Source organism: Portunus trituberculatus, chromosome 39 (assembly GCF_017591435.1).
Source record: "Portunus trituberculatus isolate SZX2019 chromosome 39, ASM1759143v1, whole genome shotgun sequence".
Lineage (NCBI taxonomy): Eukaryota > Metazoa > Arthropoda > Malacostraca > Decapoda > Portunidae > Portunus > Portunus trituberculatus.
In genome coordinates this window covers 5,475,987-5,489,741 of record NC_059293.1, presented here as the reverse complement: position 1 = coordinate 5,489,741, position 13,755 = coordinate 5,475,987, and the positions used below count along the sequence as shown (strand labels likewise).

Sequence of the window (13,755 nt, the reverse complement as noted above, 5' to 3'; positions counted from 1 at the left end):
TGTTAAGTATGCCAGAGACAGGTATGAGATGATGAGATGATGCAAGTGGTGCTGAGGGAACTGGGACATGACAGAGTGGAGATGACAGGAAGGGAATGGATGGTGGTGCTGTTGGGACTCTGTGGGGAGACGAATGAAAGGATGATTGAGGCTGTGAAAGAGTGAGTTCCTGGAGAGAATGTGGCGTGCTAGATGCAGGAACTAATGGTGTGAAAGATGGTGATTGTCCTCTTTGTTGTTTTGTGTTTTTCTTATTTTCCCTACAGGCGCTGCCGCTACAAAGGCCTGACTCAGAAGAAATTCTGCGTCACCTGTAACATCAAGATCAAGATCAAGACCGCCAACCAGGGACAGCGATACCTTTTGGTGCACCAAAGTGAGCCCCTCGGCCACAGCGGTGTGCTCGGCCTGCAGCCGGTCCAGTGTCCGAGCAGCCGTGGGTACCCACTCCTCCTCGTCCATGTCCATGTCATCCAATACCAGGTCCGCCTCTACAGGGGAGGACCCAAGCCGAGGAGGCATGCGGTCCGGTGTCACATGCCAAAGTGTGGCCCGTGACAGTGTTTAGTTGCGTCTTCTGCGCATGCACGGCCCTGGAGCAAACGACAGACACTATATTATATTATGTCATGCCTGTAGCTATGACAGAGTGTGACAAGTGATATCGTGTGAATTTAAACACAATTCTATTTTTTATTTATTTTTTTTTTTTCAATATTACAGAAGCCATTGGCTTTTAGCATGTATCGGTGGAAAGACTAATGTCTCACTAGAGTAGAAAAAGAACCAAAGAGCAGAAATGCACTATTTGTTTGATATGGGTGGCCTAAAATATGCTGTAACTGATAACAGTGTTAATATAGTTCATTTTTCAATGATACACGAAACATGGGTCTTGAAATGTATGTCATACCTTCTCCATAATCCCGTTGGATGCTTCCATGCCACACTTTGTCACAGCAGGCCACGGGGTCGTCTACTCCTGGACCGCACATGCGCAGAAGACGCATCTAAACACTTTGTCACAGCCACACTATATCACGGGACACCGGCACAGACAGGGGCTAGGCCGGGCCCGGCGGGAGCGGTGGCTGGACTCGCTGGGCCGAGAACTAGCCGGCACACCCTGGGGCTGGCTATTAGGGGCAGACTAGGACGAAGGATGTGCCAGGACAGACTCTGGTTGGGCCCGCGGGCTGGCTGGTGTACTCTGGGGCTTGTCATCTGGTGCAGGCTGGACCTTAACCAAAACTGGCTGGGATCGAGGGCTGGCCAGCACACTTTGGGGCTGGTTAATGCGGATAGGTTGGTTGGGGCGCTGGCTGGACAGGGGCAGGCACTGGCTGGGGCGGAGGGCTTGCTGTGTCCCGCTGTCGCTCCAAGGCAGTGACCCTCACATGCAAGTCCCTGACCTCGGCCTGGATTCCCAGCAGGAGCTGCACTACGTCATGGAGGGTCGCAGGCATGCCAGCCTGTGATGCGGGGGCTGCATCCTCAGCCCCTACCACAGCAGCATAGTAAGGGACAGTCCTGCATGGCACAGGGACAGGTGGCCGTGTGGCAGGGACGGGAGGGTGAACCGCCCCAGACTGGGCTGGGGCAGCTGTGCCAGACAGGAGCGGAAATGCTGATGGCTGGGCGGTTGGCAGAGGCAGAGCAGAGAAGTCGGACCAGGACGGGGTGCCATTTGCCCAAACATTGTGTTGCGGAGCTGGAGCGGGCCGGAAAACCACCCTGGAAGGGCCGACAGTGGTGCCGGGGGTCTGTGGCTCCCTGACGGGCCTGGGCCGAGCAGGGCAGCGGGGCGAAGAGGCGTTGTGGTCGCCCCCAAAGTTGCAACACAGCGGGACAACTCTGGTGCCAGCACATATCTTCTCCAGGCAGCAGGAGGAAGGATGACTCCCAGAACAGTACCTGCAGTGCGGAGCCAACTTGCACTTCCAGCTCTGATAACTGAACCGACAGCAGTGGCCACACAGGTCAGGCTCAGGGGTGTACAGGCCCCCGCGGAAGCGGCCCAGGCCGTGGAGGTGCACCGAGCTGGGCACGGTCCCTTCAACGAGACCCAGGAGCTGAGGGTGGGCTTCATCTGCGACGACGCGCCTCTTGAGCCAAAGGAAGGCCTCTGACGTGGAGAGAAGGTCAACATTGATGGCAGTAGACACGCCATGAATGATGACCATCTGCTGCCGGGCGTCTGGGTCCGCTGGGGTCATGGTGAAGCCGAGGAAACCCTCCTTCACCAACATGTTGTATGCCCCCGACCGAGGGTTGACCGTCAGGTACGGCCTGCGCCTACCTTCCTTCATGAGTGGCTCCAAGGACGGATGCTGTTTGAGCAGCACCATGAACCACTCGTACAGTTGGGCCAGAGTCTTACCATGCCCCTTGGGAAAGCTCACACAGCGACCAGAAGCGTCCGGCTGAGGCGAGGAAGCACGAGAGGCGGCATCAGTATCCATGGCGTCCTGCAGGCCTGGAGACAAGGGTGGCGAGTCCATAGGGGCTGAGGCAGCAGCGGGGGTGTGGGGATTGTCCCATTGTCTGGTCATGTCAGGGGAGGCCATGCGGTCAGCGGCGGCGGGGAGACAAAGCTTCTCCACTCCACCAACAGGAAGTTTTACCTTCTTTACTATGAATAATGGTCTCCCTTGGTTGGCCTGCCGCAAGACAGGTATCCTGGCTATCCACAGGGGATGCCGTGAAGGTGTGCTCCTCAGAGAGGGCCTCAGCACTTCTCTTCTTAGTAGGGGCTTTGTTCATACAGAACGGAGCGAGGAAAATAGACACCCGCCAGCTATGGGCCGTGGGTGCTAACTGCATGGTTGGTAGATCCATAGCTTTTAGTCTCTCCTCATATGTCATCCCTTTAAATTCCGGAACCATTCTTATAGCCATTTTTTGTAGTCTCTCCAATTTCTTTATGTGTTTCTTTTTATGGGATGTCCACACTACCCCTGCATATTCCAATCTGGGTCTTATTTTAGTACTTATCAATTTCTTCATCATTTCTTTGTGCTTGTAGTGAAATGCTAATCCAATATTCCTTAGCAAATTATATATCTCTCTGAAAATTCTTTTAATATGGCTTACCGGTTGATTGTTTTCTTTCATCGTCACTCCTAAGTCCTTTTCCTTTTTTCCTTTTTTTTCTAGTTCTACTCCATCTCCCTGGTCGTCTTTCACTTTTTCCCATTTCCATGACATGGCTTGTTTCTGTATTACTCTTTCACACATCTTGCATAATACACTAGTTAGTGATACCAGTCTGTAATTTAAAGGTTCTTCCTTCCTTCCGCTCTTATATATGGAAACCACCTCAGCTCTTTTCCATTCTAATGGTACTGTTCCATTTTCTATTGAGCATTTTATGATGTTGCATATAGGACTTGCTAGTTCTTTTCTACATTCTTTTAATATTCTGCCTGAGACTTCATCCGGTCCCATTGCCTTCTCATCTAATTCCGTCATCAACTCTTTTATTTCAAGCTTGGTTACTTTAATCTTTTTCATATGGTCTTTCAAATTTGGATTCCTTAGTAAAGACCTCCTGAAATTTACTATTTAACAGTTCTGCCATACTTTTTGGGTCTTCCACCATCCCGTTCTCTCCTTTTAACCTTTCTATTGTTTTTCTTTGCCTTATTTTTCCATTTATGAATCTGTAGAACAATTTCGGTTGTTCTTTACATTTTTCGACAATGTCCTTTTCATAGTTCCTTTCTTCTTCCTTTCTCACCTTAGCATATTCATTTCTTGCTGTTTTGAAGTTTTCCTTATTTTCTGGATTTCTATTTCTCCTTCACCTTTTCCGTGCTCCATCTCTTTTCTCCTTTGCCCTAGCACACCTTACATTAAACCAATCTTTCTTTCCTTCTTCTTTAGGTCTATATTTAGGGACATATTCCCTGATTCCTGTTTTGTATATTTCCAAAAATAAGTTATACTTCTCTTGCAGCGTCTCTAAGTTTTCCATCTCCTCCCAGTTTACGTTCTCAAAATAGCTCTTGGTCTACATGCCCGCTTCACTGACCTACACGCTCATGTCCTTCTCCATAAGCCTGACATTGTTGCCTTACAGGAGGTAGGGCCACGGGTGCCGGAGCTGCGGGGTTATGCCTCCCACACCCTCAGTTGTGGTGACGGCAGTACTCGGGGGATGGCCACTTACATTAAACATGGGATTCCAGTTAACTTCATGGAAATGAGGGTCACTGAGGGTATTGAATTTATTACTGGGGGTGAAATAGTTTTTTTTTTTTTATGCTGGTGCCTTAAATATTGCAAACTTTCCTGAATATGTTCTTGAGAACCAGAGTGCTATCATGGGTGACCTTAATGCGAGGCATAAGGAAATAGGAAGCCACCTTACCACCAATGCCAATGGTGTGCGCTGGAAGGCTTTCCTTGACATCACAGATACAGCTGTATTTACTGGGGACCACACACCCACACATGTTCAAGGAGGCAGACTTGATTATGTAATAATGTAGCCCTCATCAATATGCCATCATATACTGCCGAAAATTATCTTGTCAGTTCATTGCTGAGCGACCACTTCGCCCTGGAGATGACCCTACTGGTGCACTCTGCCCCAGCAGTGCCCAGGAAGCGCTTGACGGTGCCGCCATCCAGGATGGCAGGCCTCGTCATCCATGTGGTGGCATGGTACGCTGCCGTGAAGGGCTCCTTTGCTGATGCAGAGGCACTGCACGACGGGCTCCTGCACACCATCGAGGGATTCATCACGACTCCAAGAGTTCCAGCAAGGGATCATGGCTCCACGCCGCTGGACTTACGCTACCGATCCTGTGATTCTGAACTGCCAACAGACGCTCACTGCCTACAAGAGACATTGGCAGCTCAAGCCAGCAGACACAGAGTCACGGGATGCCATGGTTACTGTGGCTCGACACCTCACGGATCTGCGGTAGCAGGAAAGGAAGAAGTACTGGATCTCCTTCCTGGACAAGGTGTGCAGGATCCGGTCCTTCAGGGAGGTGTGACACCATGTCAACAGCATCCGGGGCAAGTCCAGACGACAGGTGTATTCACCTAGTTCACCTAGTTGTAATTTTACAGGGCCTGGGTATCATACTCGTGTGGCCCCGTCTCCATATCTACACACATCCAACTTTCCTTTAAAACTATGCACACTCCTTGCTGACACCACCACCTCACTCAAACCATTCCACACCTCCACACATCTTTGTGGGAAACTATATTTCTTCACATCCTTCAAGCATATTCCCTTGGCTATCTTTTTACTATGCGATCTCGTAGTTCTATTTAAGTTTTCCTCTCTCAACATCATTTGCTCATTATCCACTTCATCCAGTCCGTTCAACAGTTTATAAACCTGCATTAAATCTCCTCTTTCTCTTCTTTGTTCCAAGGTAAGCAAATTCATTTCTTTTAATCTCTCCTCATAGGTCATTTCTGCCAATTCCGGAACCATTTTTGTTGCCATTCTCTGCAATCTCTCCAATTTCCTTATATGCTTCTTTTTATAAGGGGACCAAACCACTCCAGCATATTCCAATCCTGGTCTAATTACCATACTAATTAATTTCTTCATCATATCTTTATCCATATAATGAAAGGCTAATCCAATATTTCTTATCAAATTATACGTTTCTCCAAACATCTTATCAATATGAGCCTCAAACTGCCCATGGTCTTGTATTATCACTCCCAAATCCTTTTCCTTTTCCACTTTTTTCAACACTACTCCTTCACCCATCTTATATGACCCTCTTGGCCGTCTTCCACTCTTCCCCATCTCCATCACATGACTTATGCTCAGATTAAATTCCATTTCCCACCTCTTGCTCCACTCCCAAATCTTATCTAGATCTGCCTGTAAAATTTCACAATCTTCCTCACTCTTCACACACCTACACAACTTCGCATCATCCGCAAACAAATTAATATATCTGTTTACTCCCTCTGGCATGTCATTAATATATACAAGGAAAAGTATTGGTGCCAGCACTGAACCTTGTGGGACTCCACTCTCCACCACCAACCAGTCCGACTTTGCATCCCTTATTACCGTTCTCATCTCCCTCCATCTCAAGTAGTTTTCCATCCACTTTAACACTTTTCCTTTCAGTCCTCCATAAATCTCTAATTTCCATAGCAGTCTCATGTGAGGTACCTTGTCAAAAGCTTTTTAAATCCAAATATACACAGTCCATCCATCCTCTCTCTCTTGTATTTTGTCAACCACTCTTTAATAAAAGCTCAGTAGATTTGTTACACATGACCTCCCTTTCCTAAAGCCAAATTGATGATCCGATAATAACTTATGATCCTCCAGGAACCGTATCCAATATTTCTTTATCACCCTCTCACAAATCTTACCGACCACACTTGTTAGAGACACAGGTCTATAGTTAAGAGGCTCTTCCTTACTGCCTCCCTTATAAATGGGCACCACTTCAGCTCTTTTCCACTCTACCGGTACTTCCCCGGTTTCTAATGAGCACCTTATAATATCATATAATGGATCAATCAATTCTTCTCTACATTCCTTCAATAATTTTCCTGAAACTTCATCTGGTCCCATCGCTTTATCATCTTTAAGTTCCTCCAACATTTTATATAACTCCTTTTTAGGTATCTTAATGTCATCCATGTGCACATTTCCTTGTACATTCTGAGGCTTTACAAACATTGTTTCTTTAGTAAATACTTGCTGAAACCTATTATTTAGCAATTCCGCGATATTCTTAGGGTCATCTACTATCAGGGTGTGTGACCCTGATCCTGCAGGCAGGGCACGAGAACTCGTCTTGCAGTGGAAGGAAGCCTCATCCTTCTCTGGCCTTCCTGTGGAACACAAGAGGCACTTGATCAGCAAAGACCACGAAGGATGGAGTTGCATCGCCAAAGTGTTTCTCTGCTGGATGACACCTGTGTGCCTATCACGCATGACGAACTCCTCTCGGCAGTCAAGTTGGGCAAGTCAACAGCTCCTGGCAAGGATGGCATCACCATGATATCCTCAATGCTCTCCTGGAGGTAAAGGTAGACAATCCTATCTCGGATTTATTTAACATGTCTTTCACTGCAGGCAAGCTTCCCCACTCTTGGAAAACAGCCATCGTCATCCCAATCCCCAAAGGTGATGGCACCTTTCGCCCTATTTCCATCACCAGCTGTCTGTGTAAGATGATGGAATGGGTAATACTGAACAGGCTTATATACAAGGTGGGCCATGTACTCTCTGGCAATGTACATTGCTTCCTAAAAGGTCACTCTACAAGTCACTGTTTTGTTGAGTGTCTTATATATAAGGATGCTACCTGCAGAGCTTTTGTTGATCTCAAGGGTGCCTTCGACAGGGCCAACAAAGATGTTATTATGGAGGAACTCATTCTCAAAAGTGTCAAAGGTAGATTATTAGGATGGATCAGGGTCTATTTGTACAATAGAACAGCACAGGTTTGGTTTCAAGGTGCAGTCTCCTCAGAGGAAGTCTTTGAGCTTGGAATACCACAGGGTGGAGTCCTTAGTCCAATGCTTTTTAATGTTTTAATGGACAAAATTGCTCGCTGTTCCTTTCCCCCAGGGCACCCAACTCCTCAACTATGCTGATGACATACTCCTCCAATGCCCCACATTATTAATACAACAATAAATATATCAATCAATCAATCAAAATAGCTCTTGAAGTTCTCAATATCAGCCTTTCTGTAATTTAATCGGTCTCCTTTGTATGATTCGTCTCTATCTTCCTGGTCTCAGCCAGCTTAATTTTACTACCTGCACTCTCTCGACGCTCAGTCCGCTAACAAAACGGACTGAGCGTTGCAGGAGCAATTTTGCGACGCTCAGTCCGCGACGCAGAGTCCACGCGCCGCTCATATCCAGAACCCCCTCTATACCATTGGGAGGATGGTAGGGTCATGGGCATTCCGCGACGCAGAGTCCTCGCACCTCTCAGACCAAGAACTCTCTCTCTCTCTCTCTCTCTCTCTCTCTCTCTCTCTCTCTCTCTTATATATATATATATATATATATATATATATATATATATATATATATATATATATATATATATATATATATATATATATATATATATATATATGAGAGTGAATGGAGCATCTATCTATATCTATATCTATCTATCTATCTATCTATCTATCTATCTATCTATCTATCTATCTATCTATCTATCTATATATATATATATATATATATATATATATATATATATATATATATATATAGATAGATAGATAGATAGATAGATAGATAGATAGATAGATAGATAGATATAGATAGATGATCCATTCACTCTCAACATGCCTCCCTTAACCCGCTGAAAAGCCCAACTAATTTCCAAACCACTCTTTACTGCCATCTTGACACACTTCTTCCCCCACCTGCTACTCCTAACATTCCATAGAAACACCTTTCTCATTAATCTTGCATCGTCCATTCGCTCTAATCTAGCCTTGTACCCAGAGCCGTTTTTGCTATGGGCAATGTGGGCGACCGCCCAGGGCGCAATCTATTTTGGGGCACACGAGCGCCCTCAATAAATAAAAAAAAAAAAAAAGTGCATAAGGAAAAAAAATCGCCGGTTTTCTAGACTAATACCGCCCCATTTCCACGTGAAGTTGGTGCAGTGGGCGCTGATATACCCCTATCATCGCTTCAACTTGTTGCTGAGAGTTAGGTTGTGTATGTCTGTGTCAGAAAAGATGAGGGGGGAGGGGAGAAGGGAATCAACCCGCCGCTGCAGAGAGGGAGAGAGTCACTCAAAGGAAAAACAAGGGGAGGAGGGCGGGGAATACACAGACACCTCTGCATTATTATAATACCAGGCCACACAACACAAACTTCTACTTCCAAATAAATTTTGATTCATTCATAAAATTGAAATAGTCCCCCCAAATAAAACTAAACTAAAAAAGACGAATATGTGCCTGCATCATCTACGTAATATTGTTTACATTACGTCAGTCTGGACTGGATAGAAAAGGTGATAATTTCGAATGCGTCATGGAAAAGGTCTAAGAAACCATCAGGGTGATGGTTTCTTTGACTTTTTTTCCATGACACATTCGAAGAGGGACGGGGGTGCGTTGGTAGGGGAGGCGCCATTGTATTCGCCCAGGGTGCAAAGCTAGCCAGGACTGCCTGTTTGTACTTCAACGTTGCCTTTACATGTATTTCTCTAAAAGTACTCCAGTCCATGTCTCCCCCTCAGAGTTTCTATCACTGCATACCTTGGTGCATTCAATGCCATTCTTGCTACTGTATTCTGTCCTACTTCTAACTTCTCTAGTTCATTTTCATTCCACACAATCACATTCATACCATACATATATAATGCTTGAAACAGCTACGCTTTTTCAAATTTCTCGCAGCACATCATATTTACTTGCTCTCAGCCTAGCTGCGCTTCATAGTCGATCTACTCACTGGTTCACCATGCTTATCTTTTCATTCTTTGTCTTTACACAGCCAGTTGAACTTATCCACATCCCCAGATACTTGTATTCATCAGTCTTTTGCACCTCATTCTCTCCCAGTCTCCACACTGACTCTCTTTTATCCTCTGACCTATTCACAATCATCACCTTGCTCTTCTCACTACTAAAACTTACCCCAAAGTCTCTCCCCATATCTACAGCATTCAACAAGCTTTGAAACTCATCTGCTGATTCACTCATAATTACAATGTCATCTGCATACAAGAGCACACATGTCTTTTTCCCCACTCCTGCATTCATTCTTTTCATTCTGGCAGCCATTTCCTCTGTGTATAAGCTAAAAAGGGTTGGTGACAATTAATATGCAACCCTGCTTAACTCCTCCCTTACTCTTTACCCCAGTCTGTCACTACATCTAATCTGTATCTCGCCCTAGTATCCACATACATACTCCGCACTATGTTAGCTAAATATCTTTGCTCTCAAAGTGCTGCACCAAGAGGACACACTCTGCGTCACTACATCATGGAATGTCCTTTCATTGCTAAATTTAGACCACAAAGTCAACATGACTTGTATAGCCTCATTAACCATCTCATATAGACTCAACCACTCTCAGGGATATACTCAGGGAATATCCTGAGTTTGCTCCCAGACTGTAGGATGCTTATGCAATAAGGTGTGCAATATCTGTATTTATTTATTGAAGTACTTGTATTCTTGTTATGTAGGATACTGTTTATTGTTAAATTTTTGATACTTTAACCTGAAGTCTTTGTCCAGAGGGTGGGTGGCAAGGTCCATCCTCCTCCTTTGTTGTAATTATTTATTAATTCAACAATAAATGTATCAGTCAATCATTCAATCTCTAGCAAGCATTTTTGTTTTACCCTGTCGTATGCCTTCTGTATGTCTAGAAAACCTAAATAGAATTTGCTACCATCCTTTTACTTTCTCATTCATTTTATTCACCACAAACAAATTATCTTCTGCTCTCCTGTCCACCCGGAAGCCATTCTGTTCTTCATCTAACATTCCAGCTCTTTCAATACATTTGCACAATTTTTTATTCAGCACTGTAATAAAAACTTTCCCATCTGTATTTAATAACGCTATTGATCTATAGCTCTTCAGCTCATTCTTGCTCTTGTATCCTCCCTTATGCAACAATCACCCTGCATTCATTCCACATTCTTGGCACTCTTTCCCCTTTCCCTCGCCTAGTTAAATTGTTCATGAAGTCATCCTATCAATCACGACCTCCCCTCCATTTTTGTACATTTCATACGGTATCTCATCTAGCCCTACTGCCTTCCCAATTTTCTGTCCTCTCACACATTTCTCCACCTCTCAGGTGATTCTCTCATTCATTTCATCCGCATATTCTTCCTTTCCAGTGTCACACATCTCTCACATGAACTACTTCACCATCACCTCCAGTCTCTTCCCAAAACTCTTTAATCATCATTCTCACATCTTCTTTGTCTGTCATCAATGGCCCATTCACATTCTTACCGCTCTTTTCTGTCTTACTTCTAACTTCTCTATTTAATTTTCATTCCTCACATTCACATCCATACCAACTGTTTACAGAGGCAATTTTGCTTTAAGATCTAGATCAAGACCGGGCCCGCGCTCGCCGCTTGATTGGTGTGTCTGGGTGAGTACCGAAGGAGCGTGAGATTTTTTTCTTCCTATAGGTAAATTTTTTTTTTTTTTTTTTTTTGGGGGCAAACAGACATGAATAGTTGGTATATATCAATAAGTCTGATAAATATGAAGAAAGGTGTCAGTCTGACATTAATTAATAAGGAATTCATCAATGGTTTTATTTTGATGCCTAGAACACGAAAGAACTGACACTTAGAAATTCCATACGGTAGATTTCGGGGAATAATTCCAAGATTTAAGGAATGTTCTAACTGCAAAGATTTTTGTGTTCCACCATTCAAAACTAGGTAGTGATGCATTCTAACAAAACCTAACCCAACACCTAACATAATTAATGCACTGCACAGGGATTTTCATGTTCTGCGAAAACTTATTTATTAGCATTGATACCAAATGAATTATTGGTAAAGAAAAATAGTGCCTTGGAAGGATGTCTAATTTCCAATGATGCGCTCTTTTTAAATTTTTTCACATCAGTTAGATTGACGGCTCTTTCCAGTAATACCGAAAGGCATCTGTCTTACAGTAATTAAATAAATTATTTATTAGTACTGAAACTAAATAAGTAATTTATGAGGGAAAGTGTCTTAGAAAGATGTCTACTTTCCAGTGGTGTACGACGGGATAACTGTTCCATGGTAGTGCCCTCCATTTTTGTGTAGGCGAGACAGGCAGATAACTAGTAACACCGAACAGCTTCTGTCCTAGGTGTGGTGTACAGATTAGGGGAAAAGAGTGAGGTCAGTAATGTGTTAAAGATGGAGGTGGCACCACACAGCCATTGGGATGCAAGTGCTAGTGGGGTGGGGGGGTGATTTTTGGTGTTACTAGAGTTTTCACTCAGTCTCTTTGACATGAAAAAGGAGTTCACTACTTTTTCTAAGACTCTTTTCTTGTATAAACATTTTCTCGGAAATCACTCTGGTAAAAAAAAAAAACTGCAGAATTAGGTCTTCCCTTTTGCCGTCAGCCCTCTCCCCAACACTAACAAACTTAGGAATTTGTAGGAAAAAGTGTTTTTGGGGGGGCTGGGGAAGCCAAAAGAGACCAAATTTAGCAATTCTATAAAAAGTCTAGAAGGCCAAATTTGAATAAATTGGAAGAAAGTCACCAAAATACTGATCAAATCTAATTAAAGCTAACAAAACTTAACCATTAATCAAATCTAACCTAATCCTAACCTAACGTAATGTAGTATAATGTAATGCAACATCACTTTCCCTAACCTAACCTAGTGGGGCTGGACTCCATATCCCCCAGCCTTGACCCTTGCACGATCAGTTACAAACCAATAATAGACTGTTAAAGGCTACTGGAATAGTACTTATATGTTAACACATAGTATCAGTGGTAAGAGATGGAGGATTATAGTGCCAGGGGTGGGTGGTGTTAATGCATCTGTGAGTGTGTAACTAAGTCGCTTCAAATTTCAGAGCTTACTAGAATTTCTTACCAGAATGAGGTCCACAGGCATGGAGGCAGTGGTGTAGTGGATAAGGTGGTTAGTGTGGGATCGGGCAAATGTCTATGTGTAGGTTTGAATCCCACCACTTTCCACTTTGAAGCTATGCCATTGGTTGAATGGTTTAAAGTTACCTACATATCACCATGATACCCATGTCACCACCCAAGATGCACTTGGGTGGTGATATGGGCCCTAATATGGGTACCATTATAAATGAAATTGCCTGTGCCACTAATGGGTGGAAGCTGAATAGTGCTTCCTACTTACTCCTCAAGTGTACCTACTGGTGCTATAGACCATAACATAAAAAAAAAAAAAGCCAACACCACAGTTTAGAGGATGACTTGAACAATAATAGTGTAATGTAATAAGGTGTAGTATAGTAAGATGGCGATCCACTAGTGTATAGCGTGTTCCTCATGTACCTAAGAATTGCAGTGAATTTATATACACACCATCAGTAAACTATGTCCTTTAACCTCACAATTTTCTTGATTTTCATGGCCCTTCCTACAACCAAATATTTTTTTTTCCATGTTTGCTGGTCTGAGGAGAGAGGACCAAGGTCAAGACAGAGGACACTGAGTAAATTAGGTTTTCAACAGGGTTGTAGTTAGGTTTAGTTAGAGGTTAGACTTAGTTATGCATCAATGATTGCATTTTGATGTGTAGAATACAACAAATCCCTGTATTTTGAGAAATTTTCCTGAAGTCTAGAGATTTTTCTCAAGCCCATGGGTTTTTCTTAAGGATTTCTGACAGTCAGAAGTACTCATTTCGTGTTCTAGGCATCAAAATACAACCATTGATGCATTCCTTGTTACTTATTGTCAGACTGTTGTTTCTCTCTCTGTTTATATATATATATATATATATATATATATATATATATATATATATATATATATATATATATATATATATATATATATATATATATATATATATTCAGTTTTACTCTTTCACCAGTCTGTGACTTATGGCCATTTTGTGTGTGTGTGTCTGTATGCAGACATAGAGTGTGTGATTCATCATGCTGGTGGGAACCATGTGGGTTAACCACAGTATTGCTTGTAACCTGAGTGAATGCCTGTATACTGATTTGAATTTTATGAGTATTTTGTGTTCGTAATCTTAATTGCTTGTAAGACAAGATGCTTGTATCCT

The 13,755-nt window shown here is 43.5% G+C and overlaps 1 protein-coding gene across 6 annotated transcripts in view; it reads left to right on the top strand.

Moving 5' to 3' along the window:
- The first annotated feature begins 10,684 nt into the window (after positions 1 to 10,684).
- The window catches only part of LOC123515634 (telomerase reverse transcriptase-like), a 254,291-nt gene continuing 251,220 nt past the window's right edge, over positions 10,685 to 13,755 (top strand). For 2 of the 6 annotated variants that reach the window (XR_006677920.1, XM_045274446.1), the window contains exon 1: positions 10,690 to 11,112. The gene's annotated coding sequence lies outside the window, so the exon portion shown is untranslated. Of the gene's footprint in view, positions 11,113 to 13,755 lie in introns of all 6 variants that reach the window. The other 4 variants (XM_045274438.1, XM_045274445.1, XM_045274447.1 and 1 more) reach the window with 4 other exon arrangements.